Source organism: Schistocerca cancellata, chromosome 1, assembly GCF_023864275.1.
Source record: "Schistocerca cancellata isolate TAMUIC-IGC-003103 chromosome 1, iqSchCanc2.1, whole genome shotgun sequence".
NCBI lineage: Eukaryota > Metazoa > Arthropoda > Insecta > Orthoptera > Acrididae > Schistocerca > Schistocerca cancellata.
Window position 1 is genome coordinate 379,514,482 of NC_064626.1, and position 7,759 is coordinate 379,522,240.

At 37.7% G+C, this 7,759-nt stretch overlaps 1 long non-coding RNA gene across 1 annotated transcript; it reads right to left on the bottom strand.

The window, feature by feature from the left end:
- Positions 1-2,920: 2,920 nt before the first annotated feature.
- LOC126175022 (uncharacterized) lies at positions 2,921-7,286 on the bottom strand. Its single transcript, XR_007535512.1, has 3 exons — positions 7,168-7,286; positions 6,985-7,050; positions 2,921-3,054 (listed from the first exon to the last, which is right to left on the bottom strand). It is a non-coding gene; the product is annotated as an uncharacterized LOC126175022 (long non-coding RNA).
- Positions 7,287-7,759: the final 473 nt, after the last annotated feature.

A 7,759-nucleotide genomic window follows, 5' to 3' on the forward strand; every position in this document is an offset into this window, starting at 1 on the left:
ACTGGGAGAAAAGAATAAAAGAGGAAGCTATCTGGTAGGCTTTTACACGGAGCAAAATTTAATCATAGCTAACACTTGGTTTAAGAAGCATGAAAGAAGGTTGTATACGTGGAAGAGACATGGAGACACTGGAAGGTTTCAGATTGACCATATAATGGTAAGACAGAGATTTCGGAACCAGACTTTAAATTGTAAGGCATTTCCAGCGTCGGATGTTGACTCTGACCACAATTTATTGGTTATGAACTGCAGATTAAAACTGAAGAAACTGCAAAAAGGCAGTGATTTAAGGAGATGGGACCTGGATAAACTGAAAGAACCAGAGGTTGTAGAAAGTTTCAGAGGGAGCATTAGAGAACGATTATCAAGAACAGGGAAAAAATACAGAAGAAGAAGAATGGGGAGTTTTAAAGATGAAATAGTGACGGCAGCAGAGGATCAAGTAGGTAAAAACATGCGGGCTAGCAGAAATCCTTGAGTAACACGAGAGATATTGATTTTAATCGATGAAAGGAGGAAATATAAAAATGCACAAATGAGGCAGGCAAAAGGTAAAACAAACGTCTAAAAATGAGATCGACAGCAAATGCAAACTGGCTATGCAGGAATGGCTAGAGGACAAATGTAAAGATGTAGAAGCATATATCACTAGGGGTAAGACTGATGCTGTATACACCGGAAAATTAATGAGACCTTTGGATACAAGAAAACCACCTGTATGAATATCAAGAGCACAGATTGAAAACCAGTCATAAACATAGGGAAAGCAGAAAGGTGGAAGGAAATGTAGAGGATCTATACAATGGAGATGTGCTTGAGGACAACATTATGGAATGCTTAAGAATTTGAAAAAAACACTGAAATAAGTAAGTTGAAACAAGGCCCCAGGAGTAGACAACATTCCGTTAGAGCTACTTATAGCCTTGGGAGAGCCAACCATGACAGAACTCTTCTTCTCTGGCGAGCAAGATGTATGAGACAGGTGAAATATCCTCAGACTTAAGAAGAATATAGTAAATCCAATTCCAAAGAAATCAGGTGCTGGCAGGTGTGAAAATTACCGTACTATCACTTTAATAAGTCACAGTTGCAAAACACTAACACAAATCCTTCACAGGAGAATGGAAAAACTGGTAGTCGACCTTGGGGAAGGTCAGTTTGGATTCCGGAGAAACGTAGGAACACGCGCGACTTCTCATAGAAGATAGGTTAACAAAAGGTAAATCTACGTTCATAGCATTTGCAGACTTTGAGAAAGCTTTTGAAAAAGTTGACTGGTATACTCTTTTTAAAATTCTAAAAGTTGCAGGGGTAAAATACAGGAAGCGAAAAACTCCGTTACATCAAATTGTCATTACAAATCCGTTCCGTAGCTTTAAACATCAGCAGTACAGGCACACAATACTAGAATGCAAGAGTGAAAGAGCACGTGATAAATATGATAAAGCTGTCAGAACATCGCCATGCGGTTACCTTCAGTTACCATTTTACCTCCTCTATTGAACTTCAGCCGATGTAAGATCATTCTGAAGTAGAAAGGGTCCTGCGCATCTTGATGAATGCTAATTATAGAAATTCAAGGCAACGAGTCAGATATTTCTTGCCAAAATTAGGATAAGAAGTGGTAGTGATACCAACGGTATTTGTCTCATACTGGCTTCAACTCTTAAAATGTCAATTGCAGAAGTCTGACTCCATGTAAATGCATGTTGTCGAGTAGATGGTTCGTTCCACATATTTGTCGTTGGAAGAAGCACTTCCATGGCTTACACTGAAAGTTCAGTTAACATACGCATGAAGTATTCAACATCATTTGCTGACAACCTTCGAAATTTTATTGTGGGGCAAGTGTTATGTATAGATGGCAGGATGGTTCTTGTATCGTACTAAAAAATGTTAATCACTGCGTTGCGTTTTCCACTCGTGATATTTTACTTCAAAGAACATACTTCTCAATCCACTGTTTTTGAGCTTCTGCTACAGAGAAACAACTTCGGAACAAGCATCCCTTCTTTTTCACTGTTGAGAAGACAACTGAATAGCAACATTCAGTCATAAAAGTTTTTTTCTTGAGGTTTACGATGGTCTTCGCGATATATGGGGTCATTGTCTTCAGTGTAGAAAGGTATTAAATCTATATCTGTGTATGGCTACTTAATTATCAGACATCATTTTTAGACTTTTTATACATTTGCACATTATTGTAGTGAACAAACAAAAAATACAAACTACATTAGTCTTCAGTGGATTTTTGGTTGTTTTAAATAATATTTCTCCTTTCTTTGTATTGAACAAACAAAAAATACAAACTACATTAGTCTTCAGTGGATTTTTGGTTGTTTTAAATAAAATATCTCCTTTCTTTGTATTAAGCTATCACCAGCGGTTATAAGATCTAAGTATTTGATAAATGATACAGACATATTTTCAAACATCAAAACGGAGAACCTAATTGATGTAATGCAATCACCCTCAAGCTATAGACAATTCAGTTACTGTAAAAAATAAGAAAAACGTATACAGGAATTTAAAAAATATATTAAACGAATAACAAATAAAATCCTTACATTAGTGTAAGCATCTGCAACGAAACGCGTATGTTAGCTGTTTGTAAATATTAGGCGAGGTAACTTCCACAACACGCCTTAACCAAGGTGTTTTCTTGTGACAGTAACATACCTAAAGCTTGGTAGTGTTAAATCTGTAGATAATAGTATTAGAGGTAGAAAAGCAATGGTGTGACCTTATGATCGTTTCATTTATTTCATGTGTTGCGATTAACGACTAAAAGGCGAACGTTACAGAATATTTGGTTGCGAGAGGTGCGTCGGTTTCTCTGTCGCCGGGACGTCGGCTTCGAAATGCAGGAAGAAGAAACGTCGTCGTTCTTTCAACGTTTCCAGACCGGCGGTGGCTGCGGGGGATCATGACTCGGTTCCAGCACTGGGTCAGGGGACTAGTGCTCCATCCCATGGTACTCATGTTGAGGCAAGAAATCGTGGTGAAAGTCAGGGTACGGCACGTGCTTCCAGCTGTGAGGATGACTCTTCCGCTCTGCAATGAAGGACACTTGTTAAAAACAGAACGTAAGAAATAACAGAGAAAGATATTGTTGAAGTTATCGAAGTATTTAGGCCTTTCCAGCCCAGTGCTGCCATATGGCATCATCATATTTAACTTTTTCCCAAGGCCAAACTATTTGTCCAAAGATTATAAACAAGTGTGCAAGGCTTTCTAAAGTTCATTGTTCTTAGGTTGGCTACCGTGAATTCGCTAAAACAGAGAGCACCAGGCTACAATGCCCTGACAAAAGTATTGTTGCATGATTTCGACGGTACAGTGCACACAGCTGGACTTTCAAAATGTTATATCAAGGTAAAGGAAACAAACTAATATAAAAGTTGCACTAATAAATTATTGTTGAAAGTGTAAATCAACTAGTAAACACTTTGAAAATAATGCTAGTTACGGTAATTTTGTGCTTGGAAGTCACAAAGATGTGTGATTCCATTTGGCATCATTGGGCATTTGTTATGTTACCAAATGTAGTACATGCAATAACTTCGACTAAAGTTTACCATAATTTGTAACTCTAATATTTTCAAGTTTCTTTTGAAGCTTTATTATACTAACTAATATTAATATGTTAAAATTTTTATTGGTATAATCTACCAATTTTTATGCTGCTTTAGTAAAAAATTCCTGGTTTGTTTACCAGATGATTCGCAATCATAAATCATTATCAGAAGAAGAAATATTGCTGCTTCTCGAAGGTGATTTATCTGATTTGGACCTTGATACGTCTGATGTGGAGGAAGAGATTGAAAATTCTCGGCAGCAGGACCCTACTACACTGGATATACAGTTTCTTCAAGGAATGGGCCTTGAAATGGTTGAAATTCTGGACCCTCAAGCCAATGATGAAGATGATGTTCCCTTAGCTTCAAGATACTTGCTGAGCCAAACCTTGCACCAAGTCATTCAGCTCAGAAAATTCAGTGTGATACACACCGGGATCTTCGGTGGAGAATGAAGGACATTGAAGACGTGGACACATCATGTAATGCAGTTTTTTCTTACCCTCCAGGAGATGAACTGACACCTTTGCAGTATTTCGGAACAATGTGTAGTGATGAAATTATCCAGAACCTAGTCGAACAATCTAACTATACTGCACACAGAAAACAGGTGCATCTTTAGATACAAATGCTCGTGAAATAGAAAAGTATATAGGTATAAACATCCTAGCAGGTGTTGTGAAAATGCCTAGTTACAGAATGTACTGGGCAGAGGCTACAAGATTTTCTCCAATAGCTGACTCAATGCCTAGAAATAGGCTTGATAAGCTAAGAAATTATTTACACGTGAATGACAACACTAAAATGAAACAAAGAGAGGACCCTGATTATGACAAGCTGTTCAAGGTGAGACCATTTGTTGACAAAATCAAACAAGGTTTTTCAGTTATTGAACCTGAGGAATATCATTCAGTGGATGAATTAATCATTCCTTTCAAAGGTTATTCATCCCTGAAACAGTATGTAAAAAGCAAACCACACAAGTCGTGTATAAAGTTTTTGCCCATGCTGGTTCTAGTGGAATTGTGTACGATTTTGAAATATACCGACGGAAATGAACTGTACATAATGATACTGGTCTTGGTATAAGTGGTGATATTGTGATAAGGCTTGTGGAAGGACTGTCAAAATATAAAAATTTTAAATTGTTTACAGGCAATTGGTTCACCTCTTACAATCTTATTTCTGCCCTGAAAAACTATGGCATTTTGGCTGTTGGAACTGTTACACCCACAAGACTTCAAGGCCGCAATCTAAAAGCAGACAGAGAGCTGAAAAAGCAGGGACGAGTATCATACGATTATCGAACTGAAACAGAAAGGAACATCATAGCGCTAAAGTGGTATGATAACAAGTCTGTCGTTCTTGCATCATCATACAAAGGAGTAAGTCCAGTAGAAGCAGTGAAACGTTGGTCAGTGGGAGAACGAAAATATATTGATGTTCCAAGGCCAGACATTGTTAGAGAATATAACCGTTCGATGGGAGGAGTTGATCTGCACGACATGCTGGTTGCTTTGTATAGGAGTAATATTGGCGTGAAAAGATTTTGTCTAAGGATCGTATTCCACCTCCTTGTTATGTGTGTTGTGAATGCGTGGCTACTATACCGCTGACATTGCAGACAAAGAGGAATTACCAAACACATGTCTGCTGATTTTTCGGTCAGATGTAACTCATGGACTACGAAAAGCAGGAGACATTTTGGTAAGAAGACGAGGACGGCTATCAGATGACAGTCCATCGCCTACAGTTTGAATAAACGAGCCCCACTGGTTCCCAGCCCAGTTGATGATGTGGGTTATTGGACACTGACCACAGCATGTAGAAAACAGAGATGTAAATTGTGCATTACAGCATATTCTCGAACGAAATGCATCAAATGTAATAAATCTCTTTGCTCTACCAAAGACAGGAACTGTTTCTTAAATTTTCATGTAAAGTAACAATCATGCTGTAAAAAACATAAAATTGTCCTCAAATGCAAGTTGCATTATTGTATGTACTAATTTTTCTTTAATAAACTGCATCAAATTGTCTAATTAAAATATTCATTCAAGTTCCATTACGAAGCACTGTGACATCCCAACCACCTGACTGAAGGAAACAAATCCTGCCCAATGATGCCATATGGAGTCATCCCAAATTTCCCTCCAAAATAAAAAAATAACAATATTTCTTATAAATATATATTATTCCAATCATTATGTAGGGAAATACGCGAAAAAATATTATTTCCCACAAGTAAATAAAAGTTGGGCTGGAAAGGGTTAGACATGAAATTTAGAGACATGTAATGTACTTTTCACTCACATCGGCAATTAATTTCTTAAACTGATGTGTATGTAGGCTCGTGAAAGAGTGGCTACATACAATTATTTTAATGTGTGCTTCCCATGCTTACGTTTTCTTACGCCAAATATTAACTCTATTAGCCTTAGATGCACACAGGTGTCCTTTCTCTCGAGTTATGAGAAAATGATCCCTCCAGGGAATAGTTTTCCCACTTGCAACTACTATGACGATCTAAAAACCATATGTTAATATGCTATTCATGTAATTATTTCAGACTGCATTCTGAAGAACTGTGTTAAAAAGTAAGTCATTTCCTTAATGATATATGTAAGGTAACATAAACACAAGGATCTTTTGCCGATAGACGAAAATATGTCATTGTTAAACATCTTGATTACAAAGATGAGAAGCAAACTCTAAAGAATAACTGTTCATGTTTCCTTAATGACATTTACACGTTATCAAGGAAATAACATAGGGGCCTACTCAACAGTAGTATCACACTTAGTAGAAACAAATTACTGAAGGAGGTCACACTTACGAGGGTTGCTTGATAGTGAATTTCACGTACGTGCAAAATTTTGTCAGCTTTAAGTAACAAAATATTTTTGTGGTACTTCTAAGGCGTCTTATATTCTCTTTAAAAACATTAACTAGTCTCGACTTGATGAGTTTATAAACAACTGATTTGAATCATATATCAGAAATGAATGCAAAGTGTTTTGATGATAATTCAATCAATGCTGGATGGAGAAACAATATAATAACTCCGCATGATCTTCCACAGGGCTCATTTTTCTGGCACGTGTACTTATACATGTGAATGGTTATCTACTTAATAATCACAAGAAAAGTTAGCATTATTTTTTGCAGATGCTCCGGTCTTATAATTAATTCTACTAGGCTACTGGAAGTGACAGATAATACAGTTATCAATCGTTTATAAGGAACTACCCTGGTTGCACAGGAAAAGTGCATTACCACACACTTCTTGTGTTCATCAATCAGTACAGTTCGTGTCCTAAAATGTGGCATTCCATTACGAGCAACAACCTCGAGTTACTGGATCCTACATAGTGGAAACTTTCCAGCAGTTGGTTCATAAACTTACCACCAAGACTGCTAAGGTAGCAATCGATCTGGTTCCCAGTCTTCGTACAGCCATACCAATCAGTAGCTGCAAGAAAACATAAAAATAATTTATATCGTTTTTAAACAGGAAAATAAAACATGTTTGTCTATAAGTGCAGTATGTGACGTAGAAATGAGTCTCGTTCCAGGTCGTACAACTTACCCTTCCCACTCGCCGGCACCAGCGGCTCGTGTGACCAGGGACACAGTCTCAGCTCGCAGGAGAGTCTGTCATCCACTATATCGCAGTGATACCAGTTCTTTCGGCACGGCGGCGGATCTACAAAGTTACAGTACTTACATCAACGAGTGCTGTCGTAGAAATAGACTGTTCTTGTCATAATATATTTTATTGTATGCTGTGGTCGAATTTTCATCACTATGCAATAGTTTTTCTCCTTATGTCTTATCTTCAGTGGAACTCTTTCTCAATCATACCTTTGGAATTTTTTCTACTAATTCCTCATAGTCATGCAGTCCAAAATGCTATACAAGGCGTTCCTAAAAGTAGATTTTTCTGCGAATTGGTGTACTTTGTAATGATGGAACTCAGATCAACTCCACAGAGCAATAGGATAGCCGAAGAATCCGTGAGCGAGATGGAACACGAACCGCAGAATTCTAACGAAGCTCGGGAGCTCCTCAGAGATTGATTTGTACGGTAGTGGGTGGATAAAGTGAGTAGGGCCTGTTGCATGAGCACTTTGTATCCAGAAACTGAAACCACTTGATTCTGCTTCTGTAAGATTTACCGC